Here is a 25,939-nt window from a genome sequence, read left to right as displayed (position 1 = left end):
TTTTCCATCCCCTGACTTTCAATCTGTTGGTGTTTATAGGTCTAAGGTGAGCATCCTTTAGGCAGCGTACAGATGGATGTTGTTTTTTAATAATAATATTATTTATGATAGTTAGAGAGAGAGAGGCAGAAAATTAGGCAGAGAGAGAAACAGGCTTCCCACCAGGAGCCCATTATGGGACTCGATCCCAGACTCCAGGATCACACCCTGAGTCAAAGGCAGAGGCTCAACCCCTGAGTCACCCAGGCATCCCGGATCCTGCTTTTTAAGCCACTCTGATACCCTATATGTTTTGATTGAAGCATTTAGTCTATCAGCATTCAGAGTGATTATTCAAAGATATGAACTTTGTGCATTTGTGTTACCGGAAGAGTTGGTGTTTCTGGTGACGTTCTCTGGGCCTTTCTAGTCTTTGTTGCGTTTGATCTCTTTTTTTTTCCCCCCACTAGAAGAGTCTCTCTTAAAATTCCTTACCGACTGGTTAAGTGGTCCTGAACTCCTTTATATGTTGCCTGTCTTGGAAAATCTTTATCTCTCTTTCTCTCCTGAATGACACACTTGCTGAAGAAAGAATTCATACAAATTGGACTCCAATAAAAAGAAATTTAAAAACAAAAAATAAATTATTGCTAATATGATTGAGGAAAATGGCATTTAGGAGGAAAACCAGAAGCAGAAAGAGAGGAGGACAGATTTCACTCTCCGTAGCCTACACAGGGACCTGGTATCCTTTCCTAGGAGGGCCCCCCCCCTCCGAAGGATGCTTCCTGCCCCTCTGCCCTCTTTGTTGGAACACAGCAGGCACATCTCCATGCCTCCAGCACCTCTGCAGTCATGGCTTATATCGTTTTCCATGTATCCTATTGGGGACCACAGCGTAGTGTATGTAACCATCTGGCTGCTGTTTGACAACATTGGGGGGATTCCTACTTTTGTTGGTTTTGAGGTGCATGTGTGTCTATCACATGCAGCTATCCCGTGCAGCTGTTGGATCCTCTGGCTGGGTCACCCAAAACCCCAAAATCGTTGGCAGAATATCATTTCTGGTGATGGCGCTGGGCGGCTAGCTGGGCTCTCCTGGCTATGCCGGGGCTCACTCGTGCAGGACTTTCAGCTGGAGGGTCAGCTGAGCTGGAAGTTCTGGCTCGGCCACATTCCCATATCCAGCAGTGGGTCCGGCCTCCCCTGGAAGGCACGTGGGGACATCAGCTGTGTTTGCCTGGCGGCGCCCCTGCAGGGGCTGGTTGGGGCCTAGGTGGTGCCCACTCCTCCTCTCTGGGGGTCTCTCCACGCCCCATGCAAAGAGTTCTGGGAGACACAGAAATGGGCTGGCTGTGCATTTTCGCACCACATCACTTTATTGACTTTCTACAGCAATCGGGCCCAGAGCCGTGGGTGCGTGCCTTCCCCTGGGGAAGGAGACCTTTCTGTCCTTTAAGTGGGGGCAAGAATCAAACAGGGTGGGTGGGCTGGTGCTGGAGTTCCCCACCTGGGAGCATGTGTGGACTCCGGGTGGGGGCATGTGTCCTGAGGTTTCAGCCTGAGTGACGGTTCTGAAGACAGCAGAGCTGACCTGGACCTGCAGCTCATGGGCTCCTGTGCTGGGTCCCCGCAGGGCAGCTGGACCCCAGCCTCGGGCCCTCTGGGGCCCCAGCACCTGGAGGAGCCTGCCTCATGGTGTGGGTGTGGGTGTGGCCCACCGGCTTACCCCTTCTCTCCCCACCCTGGGGTGTCCCGGGATCCCCAGGGCTGCCCTAGATAAGCAACCTGTATCTGTGTGGCATGCCCAGGGCCCAGGAGGCCACATCCAGCTTTGAGAGGGCTTGCTCAGCCCGGGGCCAGAATCCAGGGTTGGCCAGGGCCATGGGGGCCTGATTCCATTAGTCTTTGAGCTGGGACTGGTGGGGCCTCAAATCAACCCAGCCCCCACAGAGCCTGGGCCCAAGTCAGCCCAGGTCCCTCTGGGTTAGGGGCTGCTGTCCAGTGCAGGGTGTCCCACCCTCCAGGAGGGACCGTGAGTGGAGGCAGGGCAGGGCACAGTGTGTCCTCTGCACCACTCTCCTGTACACAAACTGTCCGGGGCTCCCTGCCTTCCCTCCTCCCTGCAACCCCTGGGTACTCAATGGGACACCCGGGATTCTGATGGGAGCAGGGTATCCAGAGAACCCCAGGGAGTCTGAGCATGTCCCACAAGGTGCAGCTGCACTGGGTCCTTGTTAGGGGCCAACGGTGTGGGGGTGGATGGTGTGTGGGCATGGGTATGACGGTGGTGCGGTGTGGGGGATGGTGTAGGAGGGATGGTGTTGGGGTATAGTGTGGGTGGGGATTGTGTGAGGCTGTGTGTGTGTAAGGGGGATGTTGTAGGGGCTATGTCACGGGGGATGATGATGTTAGGGGATGGTGTGGGTCTGGGGAATGGGAGGATGGTGTGGGGGGCCGGCAAACACAGGGCATCCCCTTTCTCTAAGATGCACACGGAGACGTCTACAGATAAAGGCGACCCCAGTCTGGGGTATGCTGTGTCACCTGCCCCTGGGGCCCCGTGTCGTGAGTGCAGGGCCCTGGCTGGACCAGGGGCATTATCTGGGGGTCATCATACTATGTATGTTTACAAATTGCAAATTGTCTCAAATTGAATGCATAGAATTTAGAAATATATAAAGTGCTGATGGTGGGTATCACCCTGACCCTTCCGACCCTCATCAGATTGATGTGTGTCCTCCTCCCATCACGGCCATGCACCCTGCCCCCAGGTCCCGTTACTTGCCCCATGGCCCCCACCCCAGCCCCCTGCTTTTCAGGGGCCGTCCCTCATCCCTTTGGGGTTCAGCTCACATGGCAATCCCTGGAGGTCCCGTCCTAGTGGCCTCCTCATCCCTGAGACCCCGAGGGTGGGGGCACGGTGTTCATCCCAAACAACCTACAATGCAGCCATGTGTTGTTGGCTGATGTTCTTCCCCCGGGCTCTGAAGCCTGGTGTTCCCTACCCAGAAGCCCCCGGTCCTCCTGGGTCCCGATCGCCCTGGCCCCTCAGCCTCACCCTACCCCATAGTAGTCCCAAAACATAACGTGACTGCTGAACATCCTGTTGACGTCCAGGTCCCCCAGCGTGATGTCCCTAGAGGAGACCAGGGCTTCCTCCTTCATTTCCTGTGGGAAAACCGGGGAGGAGGAGCTGACGTCAGGGACACAGACCCCAACCTGTCTGTCCTGGGCAGGGAGCCCTGGGGCCACCATGGGAGTGTGTACTGCCAAAACCTCCTTCCTTCCTCTGGAAGGCCAGGGATGGCGGGAGTGCCCACCGTGCCCATGGGAACTGTGTGACGACCTGTGCCCAGCTGTTGTAGGCAGGGAGGTGACTGTCACCCTGGGTGGGAGGGGATAGAGGTTCAGCCAAGGTGGGAGGGGACATGGGGGTGTTGTGCTCAAGATTGCGAATCCGAAAACCACTAAGGAGCTGACACCAATGCAAACACACAAGGGTTGATTTCCAAACTCGAGCTTGCGTCCAAGTACACCCAACACAGCGGAGCAGAGACTTGGACCCCGAGGTGGGTTTTAGCTGAGTTTTAAGGGCTGGTCTCGGGGTCCTCCAGAAGGGCTGGTGCAATTCCTCAAGTTCTATTTACATTTTGATATGGGGCCTTCAAGGGTATTGAGCTCTGCTCTCATTCTAATAGGCGCTTCCAGCCCTTGGCATGGGCTCAGTTTCATTCTATTGTGGGGAATTCTAGGACATTAAGCTGTAAAGTTTTTTTTTTCCTGTAACTGAAGTAATGTAAATTTCAGCTCTTCTTCACAGGGGCCTGGGATGGCTGGACTTGTTCGAACACTGAACTTAAAGTAGAAAGGCCTTCATTTTCTCGGCCTCCTTGCATCCAGTACCATCCTATCTAGCTCTTTCCCCTTCCCTGGAGCTCCTAAGAGAGCAATTGCAAATGACCTCAGCTTGGCAGCATGTGTTGGGAGAAAGGCCCAGGGATTTGGGATCAGGAAAACCTGGGTTGTGGGCGTCCCAGCTGTGCAGCAGGATTCCATGCTGCAGACTCTTATTCCCTAAGGCTATCTTGACAACTGACTTTGTACATAGAAAAGCTCTCCTTTATCTTTAAAAGATGAGGAGCGAGTCAAAGTTTTTTTTCTCTGCCCATCTAATTGCTCAGATTCCAATCTGAGACATATTTCCTGTTAATAAGGATAATTTACTATCCGTAGTACTATGGTTAAAATATTCTGACACAAGTAATTCAGAGGGATGAGGGTTTCTCATCTCTTTTTTCACAGCTCAGTCACTCCTCAGGAAATGCATCTTTATGGATTTGGAAAGAACTGAGAGACATTATTAAAATGGTCCTATTCTTATGTGAAGGATTCTTCCCTGAGATTCTTCCCCTATTTCAACTGACACTGAAACACTGTGAACTCTTTGGAAGACAAATGTCAAGGAAATAAATGTTATGCATTGCTAATTTTAAATGCACTTGCAATATGGTGTCTATTATAATAGAAGTATTTTTATCTGATTTTTGCTATTTATTATCCGTTCCTGATTTTCAGGTTGAGGAGGCATTATACGTGTTCATAAGTGTTGTTCTTTCCTTCTGATCTAAAATTCTTACTTTGTTTCCATCAAAGGAACTCTTTAAGAATAAGGCAAAAGTTAATCCAACGATTCTTAAAATGTCTTCACACTTGGAGCCTGATTCATTTAAGTCAATTTTCAAAATAAATCTTATTTATTAGGAAAAAAACAAAGATTTATAGGGAAATTGAGAAGATAGTACAGAGCATTCTCATGCACTTGCACTCAATTTCTCCAATTATTGATACCTTATATTAGTAAGGTACAAATATTAGCTAATGAATCAATATTAAAAACTTCACATTAAAAAAAGACAAAAAAAAAGAAAAAAAAGGCCATAGTTTATTCAGATTTCCTTAGTTTTTGCTAAATCACCATCCCTCATATCACACTCCATTTGTCCTCATGTTTTCTTAGGCTCCTCTGGATTGTGACAGTCTTTCAGCCTTTCCTTGTTGTTTTTGAACTGGAACACTTTGAGAAGTAGAGTATTTTGTAAAATTTCCCTCAGTTGGGACATGTCTGTTGTTTATCTCATGACTGAACTGTTTTTGTGGATTATATACAGAGATATACTGCCATTTTCATTATATCATATAAAGGATAGATACTATCAACATGATTTATCAGTCTTGGTATCGATCTGATCATCTTGCTGAGGTAGTGTTTGTCAGCTTTCTCAGTAGTAAATTCATTCTTTATTATTATTAATTATTATTATTATATTATCAATATTATTTTAAGTTTTTCATATTATATTTTGTAGAGGAAGTTACTATGTGTATTCCACACGTAAGAGTGGGAAGCTATGCTCACGAACTTGAGGGTGGAATGTCTTCACAAATTGTTTGAAATTCTTCTACATGGGCGATTTCTCTTCCTTGTGGGTTTGCTTGTTTGCTTCTTTTTCAAAGATGTTTTTTATTTATTTGAGAGAGTGAGGAGAGATAAAGCATGAGCAAGAGAGGCAGAGGGAGAGGGAGAAGCAGGTTCCCTGCTGAACAGGGAGCCTGCCTTGGGACCTGGATCATGATCTGAGCCTAAGGCAGAAGCTTAACTGACAGAGCCACACAGGTGCCACTCACTCTTTCTTTCTTTCTTTCTTTCTTTCTTTCTTTCTTTCTTTCTTTCTTTCTTTCTTTCTTTCTTCCTTCCTTCCTTCCTTCCTTCCTTCCTTCCTTCCTTCCTTCCTTCCTTTCTTTCTTTCTTTCTTTCTTTCTTTCTTTCTTTCTTTCTTTCTTTCTCTCTTTCTTCTCAAGCCAGCAACCTCTGAGGAATTCCTCCCTCAGATGGGAGCTACATACTAACATCCAAACCAGAGTACCTAGCTGAAAGCTCTCTCTCTGGGGAAATTCCCTTTCGGAGATGAGCTGAAACGTGGTCCTGCCATGTTCCACACTGTCTGCAGATAGAGTTACGAGCATCCTCAATAGACATGTTTGTCAGAAGCTCATGGGACGCAAGGGGCAAGCTGCAGTCTTCAACATTGTGTCTCCAGGTGTAGTAAAGCGGTATTCATGGAACATCCTGAATTACAATGCTGCCACATTCTCATGGCCAGTAGAATGCAGTTAGTAGAAAGTTGGCTTCAGGCATGCCTCCTTTTGAAAGTTGAGCTCAGGGCAGAACCCTCCCGCATCCTGCCTACCCATAGTCCTAGCTGCTAACATCCTTATGTTAGGTGTTGAGAGAGGTTGGAGAAATGCAAGTGGAAGTGTCAGGACTGTCCTCACGTATATCTGAGATCAATACAGCGATTGCCAACATCCTTATTCAATTAGAGTGTAGCTCCGGTATACCTTGCCTCGATAAGTGTCTAGCAGACATCGGCCTGCAAAGCATACACACTTCTGAGAGTTCAACTTATGTCCTCTAACTCCTCCATCCTGACAGGCTGTATGTTCCACTTCCACAGCATTTCATTGTATGCAGGACAGTAGCGGAGTGAAAACCAAGTGTCTGCCTTGTCAATTTCGCGCCTAACGTACAGCTGCCTGCAAGGCATGCGCACTCCTTTGGATTGAGCTTATGGCTTATGCCTCCCACATGCTGACCGTCTGCACACTTCACTTCCAAAGGATTTCTTTCGATATGGGACTCAAGTTTTGCGAGAGGCAAATGTGTCTTAGTTCAATCCTGCGACTTCTGAGGAATTCCTCCCTCAGATGGGAGCTACATACTAACTTCCAATCCTGAGTACCTAGCTGAAACCTCTCTCTCTGGGAAATTTCCTTTTGCGAGATGAGCTGACACGCGGTCCTTCCCAGTTCCACACTGCCTGCAGATGCTGTTACGAACATCCTCACTAGACATGTTTATCAGAAGCTCATGGGATGCAAGGGCCAGCTGTAGGCTTCAATGGTTGTGCCTCCAGGTGCAGTAGAGCAGTATTCATGGAAGGTAGCGCTTTACAATTCTGCTACATTCTCATGGCCATCAGAACGACCTAGTAGAAAGCTGGCTTCTAGGCATGCTTCCTTTTGAGAGCTGAGCTCAGTGCCGGACCCTCCCACATCCTTCCCGCCCGAAGACATAACTGCTAATATCCTTATGTTAGGTGCTGGGTTAGGGCGGCGAAATGCATGTGGAAGTGTCAGGCCTGTACTCACGATTATCTGAGTTGAATACAGCGATTTCAAATGGCCTTCTTCAAAGAGTGTAGCTAGTTTCTAACTCCCATGTACGAGTGGGTAGCAGACATCTGCCTTCCAGGCGTACACACTTTTGAGAGTTGAGCTTATGGCCTGTGCTTCCCACATCCTGCCTGCAGGTACACTTTGCTGCTAACAGGCATAGGCTCAATGCGTCACTGAAGTGTTGTGAGGGGTAAGTGGAAAGTCCCGGCACACAAGACTTGTGCCTCCAAGCTCAATCCAGCGATTTCCTAGTAATTCCTGTCTTAGACAAATGCTACATACTAAGTTCCATACGTGAGAATCTAGCTGAACCCCGAGTCCAAAAGCATCTCTCTTCTGAGATTTGAGCTCTCACCCAGTCCCTCACAGTTCCACACTGCCTGCAGAATGAGTTTTGAACATCTTCACCAGAGACGTTTGTCAGAAGCTTGTGAGACGCAAGTGGAATAATGCAGGCCTGGAAGGTCTCCAGGTGCAGTAGAGTGGTATTCTTCAAACCTCCTGAGGTAGAAGACTGCTATGGTCTCACGGCCATTAGAACGCAGCCTTTTGAATGCTGGCTTCTAGGCACGCTCTCTTGTGAGAGCTGAGCTCAGGGCAGGACCCTCCCGCATCCTGCCTGCCCATCGTCATAGCTGCTAACATCCTTACGTGAAGTGCTGGAAGAGATTAGAGAAATGCGAGTGGAAGTGTCAGGACTGTACTCACGTGTACCTGAGTTCAATACAGCGATTGCCAACGTCCTTAATCAATTAGAGTGTAGCTCGTGTATACATCACCTCGATGAGTGTCTAGCAGACATCGGCCTGCAAATCATAGAGACTTCTGAGAGTTGAGCTTATGGCCTGTACCTCCGCATCATGACTGCCTGTACGTTCCTCTTCCACAGCATTTTGTTGTATTCGGGAGAGTAGCCGAGTGAAAACCAAGTGTCTGCCTTGTCAATTTCGCACCTAGCGGACAGGTGCCTCCCAGGCATGCACACTCCTTTGGATTGAGCTTATGGCTTGTACCTCCCACATGATTACCGCCTGTACACTTCACTTTCAAGGATTTCCTTCGATATGGGTCGCAAGTTTTGCGAGAGGCAAGTGTCTCTTAGTTCAATCCAGCGACTTCTGAGGAATTCCTCCCTCAGATGGGAGCTACATACTTACTTCCAAACCTGAGTGCCTAGCTGAAAGCTCTCTCTCTGGGGAATTTCCTTCTGCGAGATGAGCTGAGACGCAGTTCTTTCCTGTTCCACACTGCATGGAGATGCAGTTACGAACATCCTCACTAGACATGTTTGTCAGAAGCTCATAGGACGCAAGGGCCACCTGCAGGCTTCAATGGTTGTGTCTCCAGGTGCAGTAGAGCGGTATTCATGGAACGTCCCATCTTATAATGCTGCTACGTTCTCACGGCCATCAGAAAGAGCTAGTAGAATACTGGCTTCTAGGCATGCCTCCTTTTGAGAGCTGAGCTCAGGGCAGGGCCCTCCCGCATCCTGCCTGCCTGTAGTCGTAGCTACTAACATCCTTATGTTAGGTGTTGGCAGAGGTTGGAGAAATGCAAGTGGAAGTGTCAGGACTCTACTTACGTGTATCTGAGTTCAATACAGGATTGCCAACGTCCTTGTTCAATTAGAGTGTAGCTCGGATATACCTCGCCTCGATAAGTGTCTAGCAGACATTGGCCTTCAAAGCATACACACTTTTGAGAGTTGACCTTCTGGTCTGTACCTCCCCCCTCCTGACTGCCTGTACGTTCCACTTCCACAGCATTTCGTTGTATGCGGGATAGTAACGGAGTGAAAACCAAGTATCTGCCTTGTCAATTTCGTGCCTAGTGGACAGCTGCCTGCAAGGCATGCACACTCCTTTGGCTTGAGCTTATGGCTTGTACCTCCCACATGCTGACCGCCTGTACGCTTCACTTTCAAAGGATTTCGTTCGATATGGGACGCAAGTTTTGCGAGAGGCAAGTGTCTCTTAGTTCAATCCAGCGACTTCTGAGGAATTCCTCCCTCAGATGGGAGCTACATACTTACTTCCAAACCTGAGTGCCTAGCTGAAAGCTCTCTCTCTGGGGAATTTCCTTCTGCGAGATGAGCTGAGATGCAGTTCTTTCCTGTTCCACACTGCATGGAGATGCAGTTACGAACATCCTCACTAGACATGTTTGTCAGAAGCTCATGGGGCGCAAGGGCCAGCTGCAGGCTTCAATGGTTGTGTCTCCAGGTGCAGTAGAGCGGTATTCATTGTATTCGTACCGCCTACAATTCTGCTACATTCTCATGGTCATCAGAATGAGCTAGTATAAAGCTGGCTTCTAGGCATGCTCTGTTGTGAGAGCTGAGCTCAGGGCAGGACCCTCCCGCATCTTGCCTGCCCATAGTCATAGCTGCTAACATCTTTACGTGGAGTGCTAGGAGATGTTAGAGAAATGCTACTGGAAGTGTCAGGACTATACTCACGTGCATCTGACTTCAATACAGCGATTGCCACGTCCTTGTTCAATTAGAGTGTAGCTCAGGTATACCTCGCCACGATAAGTGTCTAGCAGACATCGGCCTGCAAAGCATACACACTTCTGAGAGTTGAGCTTATGACCTGTACCTCCCCCATCCTGACTGCCTGTATGTTCCGCTTCCACAGCATTTCGTTGTATGCGGGAGAGTAGCGGAGTGAAAACCAAGTGTCTGCCTTGTCAATTTTGCACCTAGCGGACAGCTGCCTCCAAGGCATGCACACTCCTTTGGATTGACCTTAGGACTTGAACTTCCCACATGCTGACCGCCTGTATGCCTCGCTTCAAAAGGATTTCTTCCATACGGGACGCAAGTTTTGCGAGAGGCAAATGTGTCTTAATTCAATCCAGCAACTTCTGAGGAATTCCTCCCTCAGGAGGGAGCTACATACTAACTTCCAAACCTGAGAATCCAGCTGAAAGCTCTCTCTCTGGGGAATTTCTTTCTCGGGAAGAGTGACACGCCGTACTTCCCAGTTCCACACTGCCTGCAGATGCAGTTATGAACATCCTCACTAGACATGTTTGTCAGAAGCTCATGGGACACAAGGGCCAGCTGCAGGCTTCAATGGTTGTGTCTCCAGGTGCAGTAAAGCTGTATTCATGGAACATCCTGAATCACAATGCTGCCATGTTCTCATGGCCATCAGAACGCAGTTAGTAGAAAGCTGGCTTCGAGGCATGCCTCCTTTTGAAAGTTGAGCTCAGGGCAGGACCCTCCCGCATCCTGACCTCCTGTAGTCATAGCTGCTAACATCCTTATTTTAGGTGTTGGGAGAGGTTGGAGAAATACAAGTGGAAGTGTCAGGACTGTACTCATGTGTATCTGAGTTTAGTACAGCGATTGCCAGCATCCTTGTTTAATTAGAGTGTAGCTTGTGTATACTTTGCCTCGATAAGTGTCTAGCAGACATCGGCCTGCAAAGCATACACACTTCTGAGAGTTGAATTTATGCCTTGTACCTCGCACATGCTGACTGCAGGTACACTTCGCTCCTATAAGGCCTAGGATCGATGCGTGACAGAAGTTTTGTCAGAGGTTAGTGGAAGGTGCCGGCCCACACAATTAGTCTCCAAGCCCAATCCAGAGATATGTGAGGAACTGCTCTCTAGGATTGCTGCGACATACTAAGTTCCATACATGAGAAGCTAGTTGAACAGTGTCCAAAGGGTACTTTCTTCTGAGACTTGAGCTCACCTCCAGTCCCTCACAGTTCCACACGGCTTTCAGATGAAAATTTGAACATCCTCACTAGACGTGTTGGTCAGAAGATCATAGGACAAAAGGAGCTAGCTGCAGGCTTCAATGCTTGTGTCTCTAGGTGCAGTAGAGCAGTCTACATGGAACCTCCTGACTTACAAAGTAGCTACATACTCACGGCCATAAGAACCCAGCTAGTGGAAAGGTGCATTCGAGGCATGCTGCTGAGGATCAGAGTCACCAGTTCCAGGTGAGGGACAGGTGGGGCCAGAGTCACTGGTACAGAAGAGGCCAAAGTGAGGACCAGAGTTACCAGGTCCAGGTGAGTCCCGGTGTGGAATAGAGGAACCATATCCCGATGATGCCCAGGTAGGGACCAGAGTCACCGGGTCCAGATGAGGCCCAGGTGGGGAACATATTCACTAGGTTCAGGTGAGGCCCAGTTGAGGACCAGAGTCACCAGGTCGGGTTGAGGCCTAGAGGGGTACCAGAATCACCTGGTCCAGGTGACATCCAGATGGGGACCAGAGTCACCAGGTCAGGGTGAGGCCCAGAGGGGTTCCAGAGTCATCATGTCAAGGCGAGGCTCAGGTGTGGAACAGAGTAACCAGGTCCCAATGATGCCCAGGTGAGGACCAGAGTCACCAGATCTGGGTGAGGCCCAGATACGATCAGAGTCACCAGTTCCAGGTGAGGCCAAGGAGTCCACAGCAATCATGTACAGGTGGGGAACAAAGTCACCAGGACTGGGTGAGGCCAAGATGGGGACCAGATTCACCAGGTTCAGGTGAGGCCCAGGTGGTGACCAAAATCACCAGGTCCGGGCGAGGACCAGGTAAGGACCAGATTCACCAGGTGCATGTGAGGCCCATGTGGGGACTTGAGTCACTAGGTATGGGTGAGGCCCAAGTGGCAACCCCACTCACCAGGTCCAGGTGAGGCCAACCTTCAGGCCAGAGTCACCAGATCCAGGGGAGGCCCTGGTGGGGACCGGAGTCCCCAGGTAAATGTGAGGCTAGAAGGACACCACAGTCACCAGGTCGAGGTGTGGTCATGTGGGAATGAGAGTCACCAGGTCCAGGTGAAACCCAGGTGGGGACCACAGTCACCAGGTCCAGATTGAGGCCTAGGTGGGGGGCCCAGAGTCATCAGGGCCAGGTGAGGCCAAAGTGTGGAGCAAAGTTATCAGGTCCAGGTGAGTCCCAGGTGGGGACCAGTCACCTCATCCAGGTGAGACCCACAAGAGTAGTGCCTCCAAGCTCAATCCCTCGATTTCCTAGTAGTTCCTGTCTTAGACTGGTGCTACATAATAAGTTCCATACTAGGTAATCGAACCCTGCATCCAACGGCAACTTACATTCGAGAGTTGGGCTCACACGCATTCCCTCACAGTTCCACACTGCCTGCAGAATGTCCTTCCAATGTCTTCACCAGAGATGCTTGTCAGAAGCTTGTGAGATGCAAGTGGAATAATGCAGGCCTGGAAGGTGTCTCCAGGTGGAGTAGAGTGGTATTCTTGGAACCTCCTGAGTTAGAATACTGCTGCGTTCTCAGGGCCAGAAGAATGCAGCTAGTTGAAAGCTGGCTTCTAGACATGCTTCCTTGTGAGAGTTGAGGTGAGGGCAGGACTCTCCCGCTACCTGACTGCCTGTAGACATAGGTCCTAACATCCTTATGTTAGGTGCTGGAAGAGGTTGTGAAAAGCATGTAGATGTCTCAGGCTTGTAGTCATGTGTAACTGAGTTCAATACAGCGATTTCCAACAGCCTTGTTCAATTAAAGTGTAGCTAGTTTCTAACTCCCATAAAAGAGTGGCTAGCAGACAGCTGCCTGCAAAGCATACACGCTTCTGAGAGTTGAGCTTATGGGCTGTACCTCCCACAATCTGACGGCCTGTGCGGATCGCTTCCACAGCATTCCGTTCTATGCGGGACAGTAGCGGAGTGAGAACCAAGTGTCTGCATTGTCAATTTCGCGACTACCGGACACCTGCCTCCAAGTGATGCACACTCCTTTGAATGAGCTTATGGCTTGTTCCTCCCACATGCTGACCGTCTGTACCTTTCACTTCGAAAGGACGTCGTTCGATACGGGACACAAGTTTTGTGAGAGGCAAGTGTCTCCCAGCCCAATCCAACGACTTCTGAGTAATTCCTCCCTCAGAAGGGAGCTACATACTAACTTCCAAACCTGAGTACCTAGTTGAAAGCTGTCTCTCTGGGGAACTTCCTTCTGCAAAATGAGCTGACACGCGGTCCTTCCCAGTTCCACGCTGCCTGCAGATGGAGCTACGAACATCCTCACTAGACATGTTTGTCAGAAGCTCATGGGACTCAAGGGGCAAGCTGCAGGCTTCAACGGTTGTGTCTCCAGGTGCAGTAGAGCTTTATTCATGGAACAACCTGACTTCCAATGCTGTAAAGTTTGGGTGAGGTTACGGGTTAGGGTTAGGGTTAGGGTCCTGTTTAAGCTTAGGGTTAGGGTTAGGGTTAGGGTTCAGGTTAGGTTAGGGATAGGTTCAGGGTTAGGGGTAGGCTATGGGTTAGGGTTAGAGTTAGGTTATGGGTTAGGGTACGGGTTAGGTTACGGATTAGGGTACGGGTTAGTGTTAGCGTTAGGGTTAGGGTACGGGTTAGGGTTAGGTTTAGGGTACGGCTTAGGGTTCGGTTTAGGTTTATGGTTACCATTAGGGTTAGGGTATGGGTTAGGTTTAAAGTTAGGGTACTGTTTAGGGTTAGGGTTAGGGTTAGGTTACGGGTTAGGGTTAGGGATAGGGTAAGGGTTAAGGTAGGATTAGGTTAGGGTTAGGGTTAGGGTTAGGATTAGGGATTGGGTTTCGTTAGATTTAGGGTTGGGGTAAGGTTAGGGTTAGGGTACGGGTTGGAGTTTGGGTTAGGGTACGGGTGAGGGTTAGGGTAAGCGTTAGGGTATGGGTTATGATTAGGGTACGGTTTAAGGTTAGGTTTAGGGTTAGGGTATGGGATAGGGTTAGGTTTAGGGTACTGTTTAGTGTTAGGGTTAGTGTTAGGTTACAGGTTAGGGTTACGGTTAGGGTTAGAGTACGGGTTAGGGTTAGAGTTAGAGTTTGGGTTATATTTAGGGTTAGGGTTAGTGTTAGGGTTATGATTAGGGTTCGGTTTAGGCTTAGGTTTAGGGTACAGATTAGGGTTAGGGTACGGGTTAGGGTTAGGGTTTGGGTACGGTTTAGAGATATGGTATGGATTATGTATGGGTTAAGGTATGGGTTAGGGTACTGGTAACAATTAGGGTTTGGGTTAGGTTTAGGGTACGGGTTAGGGTTAGGTTTAGGGTTAGGGTTAGGGTACAGGATAGGGTTAGGTTTAGGGTTAGTGTTAGGGTTTGGGTTAGGGTACGGGTTAGGGTTAGGTTTATGGTACTGTTTAGGGTTAGGGTTAGGTTTAGGTTACGGGTTAGGGTTAGGGTTAGGGTAGGTTACGGGTTAGGGTTAGTGTTAGGATTAGGTTTCGGTTAGGGTTAGGGGTATGGTTAGGGTTTAGGGTTAGAGTTAGGGTTAGGGTACTGTTTAGGGTTAGGTATAGTGTTAGGTTTAGTTTATGGGTTAGGGTTAGGGTACGGGTTACGGTTAGAGTACGGGTTACGGTTAGGGTTAGGGTATGGGTTAGGGTTAGGGTACAGTTTAGGGTACGGGTACGGGTACGGGTTAGGGTATGGGATACGTTTAGGGTTAGGGTTAGGGAATGGGTTAGGGTTAGGGTTGGGGTTAGGCTTAGGGTACGGGTTCAGGTTAGGGTTAGGGGTGGGGTATGGGTTTGTTTATGGGTTAGGGTATGGGTACGGTTATGGGTTAGTGTACAGGTTAGTGTTAGGGTTCGGGTTAGGGAACGGGATAGGATTAGAGTTTGGGTACGGGTTAGGGTATAGGTTAGGGTACAGGTTAGGTTACGGTTTAGGGTTAGGGTACAGGTTAGAGTTAGGGTTCAGGTTAGGGTTGGGTTAGGGTTAGGTTTAGGGTAGGGTTAGGTTTAGGATTACGGTACGGGTTAGCGTACTCATTAGGGTTAGGGTTAGGGTACGGGTTAGGGTAGGGTACGGGAGAGTTAGTGTTAGAGTTAGGGTACGGGTTTGGGTTAGAGTTAGGGTTAGGGTACGGCTTAGTGTTAGTTTAGGGTTAGGGTTAGGTTAAGGTACACGTTAGGGTTAGGGTTAGGGTACTGTTTAGGATTAGGTTTAGTTTACGGGTTAGGGTTAGGGTTAGGGTTAGTTTACGTGTTAGGGATAGGGTTTGGGTGAGGTTTAGGGTTAGGTTAGGGTTAGGGTTAGGTTTAGAGATAGGGTTAGGGTTATGATTAGTGTTAGGGTTAGGTTATGGGTAGTTTTAGTGTGAGGGTACGGGTTATGGTTAGGGTTAGGGTAGGGTACGGCTTAGGGTTAGGGTATGGGTTAGGGTTAGTGTTAGGGTTAGGAGTTAGGGTTAGGGTTAGGGTTTGGGTTAGGGTTAGGGTTATAGTTATGGTTAAGGGTTAGGGTTAAGGATTAGGGTTAGGGTTAGGGGTTAGGGGTTCGGGTTTGGGTTAGGGTTAAGGGTTAGGGGTTAGGGTTAGGGGTTAGGGTTATGGTTAGGGTTAGGAGTTAGGGTTAGGTTTTGGGTTAGGGTTAGGGTTATGGTTAGGGTACAGCTTAGGGTTAGGTTTAGGGTTAGTGTTAGGGTTAAGGTACATGTTTGGGTTAGGGTTAGGGTACTGTTTAGGGTTAGGGTTAGGGTTAGGTTTAGTTTATGGGTTAGTGTTAGGATCAGGGTTAGGTTTAGTTTACGTTCAGGGATATGGTTAGGGTGAGGGTTAGGGTTAGGTTAGGGTTAGGGTTAGGTTTAGATATAGGGTTAGGGTTATGATTAGAGTTAGGGTTAGGTTTAGAGGTAGTTTCAGTGTTAGGGTACGGGTTATGGTTAGGGTTAGGGTAGGGTACGGTATAGGGTTAGGGTACGGGTTAGGGTTAGTTTTAAGGTTAGGATTAGGGTACGGGTTAGGGTTAGTGTTAGGGCACCATTTAGGGTTAGTGTACGGGTTAGCGTTAGGGTTGGGGTTAGCATAAGGGTTAGGGCATGGGTTAGGATTAGGGTTAGTGTATTGTTTGGGTTAGGGTCAGGGTTAGATTTAGGTTACGTGTTAGGGTTAGGGTACGGGTTAGGGTTAAGATACAGGTTAGGGTTAATGTACGGGTTAGGGTTGGGGTTAGGGTATGGTTTAGGGTTAGGGTACGGGTTAGGGTTAGGGTACGGGTTACAGTTAGTTTTCGGTTAGGGTTAGGGTATGGGTTAGGGTAAGGGTTAGGGTTAGGTTTAGGGTTAAGTGTTGAGGTTAAGGGTTACGGATAGCGTTAGTGGTCATTGTTAGGGGTTAGGGTTAGGGTACTGGTTAGGGTACGGGTTAGGGTTAGTGTTAGGGTTAGGGTACGGGTTAGGGTTAGTGTTAGGTTACGGGTTAGTGTATGGGTTAGGTTTCGGGTTAGGTTTAGGGTTAAGGTTAGGGTTAGTGTTAGGGTTAGTGTTAGGGTTAGGGTGAGGGGTTAAGGTTAGTGTTAGGGTTAGGGGTTAGGGTTAGGTTTAGGGTTAGGGTACGGGTTACCGTTAGAGTACGGGTTACGGTTAGGGTTAGGGTACAGGTTTGGGTTAGGGTATGGTTTAGGGTTAGGGTACAGTTTAGGGTACGGGTGCGGGTTAGGGTTAGGGTATGGGTTATGGTTAGTGTAAGGGTTAGGGATAGGGTTACTGTACGGGATAGGGTTAGGGTATGGGTTAGGGTACGGGTTAGGGTTAGGTTTAGGGTACGGGTTAGATTTAGGGTATAGGTTAGGGTTAGGTTTAGTTTATGGGTGAGTGTTAGGGTTAGGGTACAGGTTAGTGTATGGGTTAGGTTTCAGGTTAGGTTTAGGGTTAGGTTTAGAGTTAGGGGTTAGGGTTAGTGTTAGGGTTAGGGTTAGGGTTAGGGTTAGCGGTTAGTGTTAGGTTTAGGGTTAGGGTTAAGTGTTAGGTTTAAGGGTTAGGGATAGTGTTAGGGTTAGGGTTAGGGGTTAGGGGTAGGGTTAAGGTTAAGGGTTAGTGTTAAGGGTTAGGGTTAGGGGTTAGGTGTTAGGGTTAGTGTTAGTGTTAGTGTTAGGGTTAAGGTTAGGGCTTAATGTTAGGGTTAGTGTTAGGGTTTGGGTTAGTGTTAGGATTAGGGTTAGGGTTAGGGTTAAGGGTTAGGGTTAGGTTTAGGGTTAGTGGTTAGGGGTTCAGGTTAGGGGTAGGGGTAGGGATTAAGGTTAGGGTTAGGGGTTAGGGTTAGGTTTTGGTTTGGGTTTAGGGTTAGGTTTTGTTTTAGGGTTAGGTTTATGGGTTAGGGTTTAGGGTTAGGGTTAGGTGTTAGGGTTAGGGTTAGGGTTAGAGGTTATGGTTATGGTTATGGTTAGGTATGTGTTAGGGTTAGTGTTAGGATACGGGTTAGGGTACAGGTTAGGGTAAGGGTTAGTGTTAGAGTACTGGTTAGGGTTAGGGTTAGGGGACGGGTTAGTGCACGGGTTAGGGTAAGGGTTAGGATACGGGTTAGGGTTGGGGTACAGTTTAGTGTTAGGGTACCTGTTAGGGTTAGGGTATGGGTTAGGGTTAGGGTACGGCTTAAGTTTAGGGTTAGTGTTCGGGTTAGGGTTAGGGTTTAGGGGTTAGGGTTAGGGTTAGTATTATGGTTAGGGTTAGGGTTAAGGGTTAGGGTTAAGGGTTAGGGTTAGGATAGGTTTAGTGTTAGGGGTTAGGGGTTAGGGTTAAGGATTTGATTCGATTCAATTCTTTATTTTTATTTTTTTAAAGATTTTTAAAATTTATTTATGATAGACATAGAGAGAGGCAGAGACACAGGAGGAAGGAGAAGCAGGCTCCATGCAGAAGCCCGATGTGGGACTCGATCCCAGGTCTCCAGGATCATGCCCCGGGCTGCAGGCAGCGCTAAGCCGCTGCGCCACTGGGGCTGCCCTCGATTCTTTTTGATTCGATTCGATTCGATTCAATTCTTTTCGATTCAAATCAATTCAATTCTTTTCAATTCGATTCTTATCGATTCGATTCTTTTCGATTCTATAGATTCTTTTCTATTCAATTCAATTTGATTCGATTCGATTCTTTTCGATTCGATTCGGTTCGAGTCTTTTTGATTTGATTCGTTTCGATTCGATTCTTTTCAGTTCGATTAGATTCAAATCTTTTCGATGCGATTCAATTCGATTCTTTACGATTCGATTCAATTCTTTTCAATTCGACCTGATTTTTTTCGATTCGATTCGATTCGATTCTTTTCCATCGATTTGATACGATTCTATTCTTTTCGATTCGATTCTCTTCAATTCGATTCGATTCTATTCTTTTCGATTCTATTCGATTTTTTGATTCGATTTGATTCCTTTCGATTCGATTCAATTCGATTCAAATCTTTCATTTCGATTCGATTGTTTTCGATTCGATTCGATTTTTTTCGATTCGATTCTTTTGATTTGATTCAATTCGATTAGAATCTTTTCGAATCGATTCTATTCTTTTCGATTCGATTCGATTATTTTCGATTTGATTCGATTTTTTCCGTTTAGATTCTATTCTTTTCTATTTGATTCAATTCGATTCGATTCGATTCAATTCTGCTCGATTCGATTCGATTCAATTCGATTCAATTTGATACTTTTCGATTCGATTCTTTTCGGTTTGATTCGATTCTTTTCGAGTTGATCGATTGTTTTCAATTCATTTCGATTCAATTATTTTCAATTCGATGCAAATCGATTATTTTTGATTTGATTTGATTCGATTCGATTATTTTCGATTCGATTTGATTCAATTCAATTCTTTTCGATTGGATTATTTTCGATCAATTTGATTATTTTCGATTTGATTCAATTATTTTCGATTCAATTCGATTGGATTATTTTCGATTTGATTCGATGCGAATCAATTATTTTCGATTCAATTTGATTTGATGCAATTATTTTTGATTCAATTCAAATCAATTTGATTATTTTTGATTCGATTTGATTGGATTCGATTCGATTATTTTCGATTGGATTCAATTATTTTTGATTCAATTCAAATCAATTTGATTATTTTTGATTCGATTTGATTGGATTCGATTCGATTATTTTCGATTCGATTCAATTATTTTTGATTCGATTAGATTGTTTTCTATTCAATTCAATTATTTTCGATTCAATTTGGTTTGATTCGAATCGATTATTTTCGATTCAATTTGATTTGATTCGGTTCTATTATTTTCGATTCGATTCGATTTGATTCGATTCGATTATTTTTGATTCGATTACTTTCAATTTGATTCCATTCAATTCTTTTCGATTTGATTCGATTATTTTCTATTCGAATCAGTTCGATTCTTTTCGATTGGATTATTTTCGATCAATTTGATTATTTTCGATTCGATTATTTTAAACTCGATTCGATTATTTTCGATTCGATTTGATTATTTTCGATTCGATTCAATTCTTTTCAATTCGTTTTGATTATTTTCCATTCGAATCGATTTGATTATTTTCGATTCGATTATTTTAAACTCGATTCGATTATTTTCAATTCGATTTGATTATTTTCGATTCAATTCAATTCGATTATTTTCGATTCGATTCAATTCGATACGAGTCGATATTTCGATTTGATTCAATTCGATTATTTTCGGTTCGATTCGGTTCGATTATTTTTGATTCTATTCTATTTGATTCAATTATTTTCGATTCAATTAGATTCTTTTCGATTCGATTCGATTGTTTTCGTTTCCATTCTATTTGATTGTTTTTGATTCGATTGATTCAATTCAATTATTGTCGATTCGATTCGATTCTCTTCATTTCCATTCTTTTCGATTTGAATAATTGAATCGAATCGAATCGAATTGAAAGGATTTGATTCGAATTGAATAGAAAGGAATCGAATCAAATCAAATCGAAATGAATCGAATCGAATCAAATCGAAAAGAATCGAATTGAATCAAAAAGAATCAAATTGAAAAAAATCTAATCGAAACGAATCGAAGTGAAAAGAATCAAATCGAATCAAATCGAAAAGAATCTAATCAAATCGATAAAAATCGAATTGAATTGAATCGAATCGAACAGAATCAAATCAAATGACATCGAAAAGAAGCGAATCGAAAAGAATTGATGCAGTTGAAAAGAATCGATTCGCATTGAATCAAATAGAATAGAAAAGAATCGAATCAAATTGAATTGAAACAAATTGAAAAAGATTCGATTCGATTAATTACGATGCAAATCAATTATTTTTGATTCGATTCGATTCTTTTGGATTCGATTCGATTTTCGATTCGAATCGATTCGATTCTTTTCGATTCGATTATTTTAGATTCGATTCGATTATTTTCGATCGATTCGATTATTTTCGATTCAATTTGATTATTTTCGTTTGGATTCGATTCAATGATTCGATTCGATTATTATCGATTCGATTTGATTCGATTCTTTTCGATTCGATTCGATTATTTTCGATTCGATTATTTTCAATTTGATTCAATTATTTTCGATTCGATTCGATTATTTTCGATTCAATTTGATTCGATTCTTTTCGATTCTATTTGATTCAATGCGAATCGATAATTTTTGATTCGATTCGATTATTATCGATTCGATTTGATTCGATTCTTTTCGATTCGATTTGATTCTTTTTGATTCGATTCGATTGCATTCGATTTGATTATTTTCAATTCAATTCGATTCAATTATTTTTATTTGATTCGATTATTTTCGATTCGATTCGATTATTTTCGATTTGAATCGATTCGATTCTTTTCGATTCGATTATTTTAGATTCGATTCGATTATTTTCGATTCAATTCGATCGATTCAGTTCGATTATTTTCAACTCAATTCAATCGATTCGGTTCAATTATTTTCGATTTGATTTGATTCGATTCGATTATTTTCGATTCGATAAGATTACTTTCGATTTGATTATTTTCGATTCGATTTCATTATTTTCAATTCAATTCAATTCGATTATTTTCAATTCGATTCAATGCGAATCGATTATTTTCGATTAGATTCGATTCAATTATTTTCGATTTGATTTGATTCGATTATTTTCAATTCGATTCAATTTGATTATTTTCATTTCGATTCGGTTCAATTCAATTCTATTATTTTCGATTCAATTCGTTTCGTATCGATTCAAATTGTTTTGATTCAATTTGATTATTTTTGAGTTGAATCGATTCATTTCGATGCGATTCTTTTCGATTCGGTTTGATATTTTTGATTTGAATCGACTCGATTCTTTTTGATTCGAGTACATAAGATTCGATTTGATTCTTTTCGATTCGATTCGATTCGATATGATTCTTTTCGGTTCTATTCGATTTGATTCTTTTCGATTCAATTCGACATGATTCGATTCTTTTCGATTCCATTCGATACGATTCGATTAGATTCTTTTCATTTTGATTCGATTCGTTTCGATGCTATTCAATTCGATTCTTTTTGATTCGATTCGATTCTTTTCGATTCGATTCGATTCGATACTTTTTGATTCGATTCGATTCTTTTTGATTCAATTCGATTAGATTCTTTTCGATTCAATTAAATACGATTCTATTCTTTTTGATTCGATTCGATTTGATTCTTTTTGATTCAATATGATTCGATTTGATTCTTTTCGATTTGATTCGATTCTTTTCAATTCGATCTTTTCGATCGATTCGATACGATTCTTTTCGTTTCGATTTGATTCTTTTCGATTTGATTAGATTCTTTTCAATTTGATTCGATTTGATTCTTTTCGATTTGATTCTTTTCGCTTCGATTCGATTCTACTCGATTCATTTCGAATCGATTCGATTCTTTTTGATTCGATCTATTTGATTCTTTTCGATTCAGTTCGATTCGATTCGATTCTTTTCGATTTGATTCGATTCTTTTCCACTCTGATTCGATTCGTTTTGATTTTTTTCGATTTGTTTCAATTCGAATCTATTTGATTCTTTTCGATTCAATTCGATTCTTTTCGATTCAATTCGATTCGATTCAATTCGATTCGATTCAATTCTTTTTGATGCGAATCAATTCGATTCGATTCTTTTTGATTCGATCCATTCAATTATTTTCGATTCAATTATTTTCGATTCGATTCGATTCTTTTCCATTCGATCTGATTAGATTCGTTTTGAATTTTTTCGATTCGATTTGATTCGAATCTATTCGATTCTTTTCGATTCAATTCAATTCTTTTCGATTCAATTCAACTTGATTCAATTCCATTCGATTTTATTCTTTTCGGTTCGATTCGATTCTTTTCAATTCGATTCGATTCTTTTCGATTCGATTCGATTCTTTTCAATGCTATTCGATTCTATTCTTTTCTATACGATTCGATTCTTTTTGATTCGATTCGATTTGATTTGATTTGATTCTTTTCAATTCAATTAGATATGATTCGATTCTTTTCGATTCAATTCGATACCATTCGATTCTTTTCGATTCGATTCAATTTGATTCTTTTCGATTCGACTCAATTTGATTGTTTACGATTTGATTCAATACAATTGGATTCTTTTCATTTCGATTCGATTCTTTTCGATTCGATTCTTTTCGATTTGATTCGATTCTTTGGATTCGATTCGATACTGTTCGATTCGATTCAATTCTTTTGGATTCAATTCGATTCATTTCGATTCTTTTTTTTTATTGGTGTTCAATTTACTAACAAACAGAATAACCCCCAGTGCCCGTCACCCATTCACTCCTACTCACCGCCCTCCTCCCCTTCTACCACCCCTAGTTCGTTTCCCAGAGTTAGCAGTCTTTACGTTCTGTCTCCCTTTCAGATATTTCCCACACATTTCTTCTCCCCTCCCTTATATTCCCTTTCACTATTATTTATATTCCCCAAATGAATGAGAACATATAATGTTTGTCCTTCTCCGACTGACTTACTTCACTCAGCATAATACCCTCCAGTTCCATCCACGTTGAAGCAAATGGTGGGTATTTGTCATTTCTTTTTTTTATTTTTATTTATTTATGATAGTCACAGAGAGAGAGAGAGAGAGGCAGAGACACAGGCAGAGGGAGAAGCAGGCTCCATGCACCGGGAGCCCGACGTGGGATTCGATCCCGGGTCTCCAGGACCGCGCCCTGGGCCAAAGGCAGGCGCCAAACCGCTGCGCCACCCAGGGATCCCGTATTTGTCATTTCTAATAGCTGAGTAATATTCCATTGTATACATAAACCACATCTTCTTTATCCATTCATCTTTCGTTGGACACCGAGGCTCCTTCCACAGTTTGGCTATCGTGGCCATTGCTGCTATAAACATCGGGGTGCAGGTGTCCCGGCGTTTCACTGCATCTGTATCTTTGGGGTAAATCCCCAACAGTGCAATTGCTGGGTTGTAGGGCAGGCCTATTTTTAACTCTTTGAGGAACCTCCACACAGTTTTCCAGAGTGGCTGCACCAGTTCACATTCCCACCAACAGTATAAGAGGGTTCCCTTTTCTCCGCATCCTCTCCAACATTTGTTGTTTCCTGCCTTGTTAATTTTCCCCATTCTCACTGGTGTGAGGTGGTATCTCATTGTGGTTTTGATTTGTATTTCCCTGATGGCAAGTGATGCAGAGCATTTTCTCATATGCATGTTGGCCATGACTATGTCTTGCTCTGTGAGATTTCTCATCATGTCTTTTGCCCATTTCATGATTGGATTGTTTGTTTCTTTGGTGTTGACTTTAATAAGTACTTTATAGATCTTGGAAACTAACCCTTTATCTGATATGTCATTTGCAAATATCTTCTCCCATTCTGTAGGTTGTCTTTTAGTTTTGTTGACTGTATCCTTTGCTGTGTAAAAGCTTCTTATCTTGATGAAGTCCCAATAGTTCATTTTTGCTTTTGTTTCTTTTGCCTTCGTGGATGTATCTTGCAAGAAGTTACTGTGGCCGAGTTCAAAAAGGGTGTTGCCTGTGTTCTTCTCTAGGATTGTGATGGAATCTTGTCTCACATTTAGATCTTTCATCCATTTTGAGTTTATCTTTGTGTATGGTGAAAGAGAGTGGTCTAGTTTCATTCTTCTGCATGTGGATGTCCAATTTTCCCAGCACCATTTATTGAAGAGACTTTCTTCCAATGGATAGTCTTTCCTCCTTTAAAGAATATTCACCATAAAGTTCAGGGTCCACTGCTGGGTTCTCTATTCGGTTCCACTGATCTATGTGTCTGCTTTTGTGCCAGTACCACACTGTCTTGATGACCACAGCTTTGTAGTACAACTTGAAATCTGGCATTGTGATGCCCCCAGATATGGTTTTCTTTTTTAAAATTCCCCTGGCTATTCGGGGTCTTTTCTGATTCCACACAAATCTTAAAATAATTTGTTCTAACTCTCTGAAGAAAGTCCATGGTATTTTGATAGGGATTGCATTAAACGTGTATATTGCCCTGGGTAACATTGACATTTTCACAATATTAATTCTGCCAATCCATGAGCATGGAATATTTTTCCGTCTCTTTGTGTCTTCCTCAATTTCTTTCAGAAGTGTTCTATAGTTTTGGGGGTATAGGTCCTTTACAACTTTGGTTAGGTTTATTCCTAAGTATCCTATGCTTTTGGGTGCAATTGTAAATGGGATTAACTCCTTAATTTCTCTTTTTTCAGTCTCATTGTTAGTGTATAGAAATGCCACTGATTTCTGGGCATTGATTTTGTATCCTGCCACGCTACTGAATTGCTGTATGAGTTCTAGCAATCTTGGGGTGGAGACTTTTGGGTTTTCTATGTAGAGTATCATGTCATCAGCGAAGAGGGAGAGTTTGACTTCTTCTTTGCCAATTTGAATGCCTTTAATGTCTTTTTGTTGTCTGATTGCTGAGGCTAGGACTTCCAGTACTATGTTGAACAGCAGTGGTGAGAGTGGACATCCCTGTCTTGTTCCTGATCTTAGGGGAAAGGCTCCCAGTGCTTCCCCATTGAGAATGATATTTGCTGTGGGCTTTTCATAGATGGCTTTTAAGATGTCGAGGGATGTTCCCTCTATCCCTACACTCTGAAGAGTTTTGATCAGAAATGGATGCTGTATTTTGTCAAATGCTTTCTCTGCATCTAATGAGAGGATCATATGGTTCTTGGTTTTTCTCTTGCTGATATGATGAATCACATTGATTGTTTTACGGGTGTTGAACCAGCCTTGTGTCCCAGGGATAAATCCTACTTGGTCGTGGTGAATAATTTTCTTAATGTATTGTTGGATCCTATTGGCCAGTATCTTGTTGAGAATTTTTGCATCCATGTTCATCAGGGATATTGGTCTGTAATTCTCTTTTTTGGTGGGGTCTTTGTCTGGTTTTGGAATTAATGTGATGCTGGCCTCATAGAATGAATTTGGAAGTACTCCATCTCTTTCTATCTTTCCAAACAGCTTTATGAGAATAGGTTTGGTTTCTTCTTTAAACGTTTGATAAAATTCCCCTGGGAAGCCATCTGGCCCTGGACTCTCGTGTCTTGTGAGGTTTTTGATGACTGTTTCAATTTCCTCCCTGGTTATTGGCCTGTTAAGGTTTTCTATTTCTTCCTGTTCCAGTTTTGGTAGTTTGTGGCTTTCCAGGAATGCGTGCATTTCTTCTAGATTGCCTAATGTATTGGCGTATAGCTGTTCATAATATGTTTTTAAAATCATTTGTATTTTCTTGGTGTTGGTAGTGATCTCTCCTTTCTCATTCATGATTTTATTAATTTGAGTCTTATCTCTCTTCTTTTTAATAAGGCTGTTAATGGTTTATCTATCTTATTAATTCTTTCGAAGAACCAACTCCTGGTTCTGTTGATCTGTTCCACAGTTCTTCTGGTCTCGATTTTGTTGAGTTGTGCTCGAATCTTTATTAACTCCCTTCTTCTCCTGGGTGTAGGATCTATCTGCTGTTTTTTATCTAGCTCCTTTATGTGTAAGGTTAGCTTTTGTATTTGAGTTCTTTCCAGTTTTTGATTGGATGCTTGTAGTGCGA

Source organism: Canis lupus, chromosome 27, assembly GCF_048164855.1.
Source record: "Canis lupus baileyi chromosome 27, mCanLup2.hap1, whole genome shotgun sequence".
In the NCBI taxonomy this organism is placed as follows: domain Eukaryota; kingdom Metazoa; phylum Chordata; class Mammalia; order Carnivora; family Canidae; genus Canis; species Canis lupus.
Note: the sequence above shows the minus strand (reverse complement) of the source record.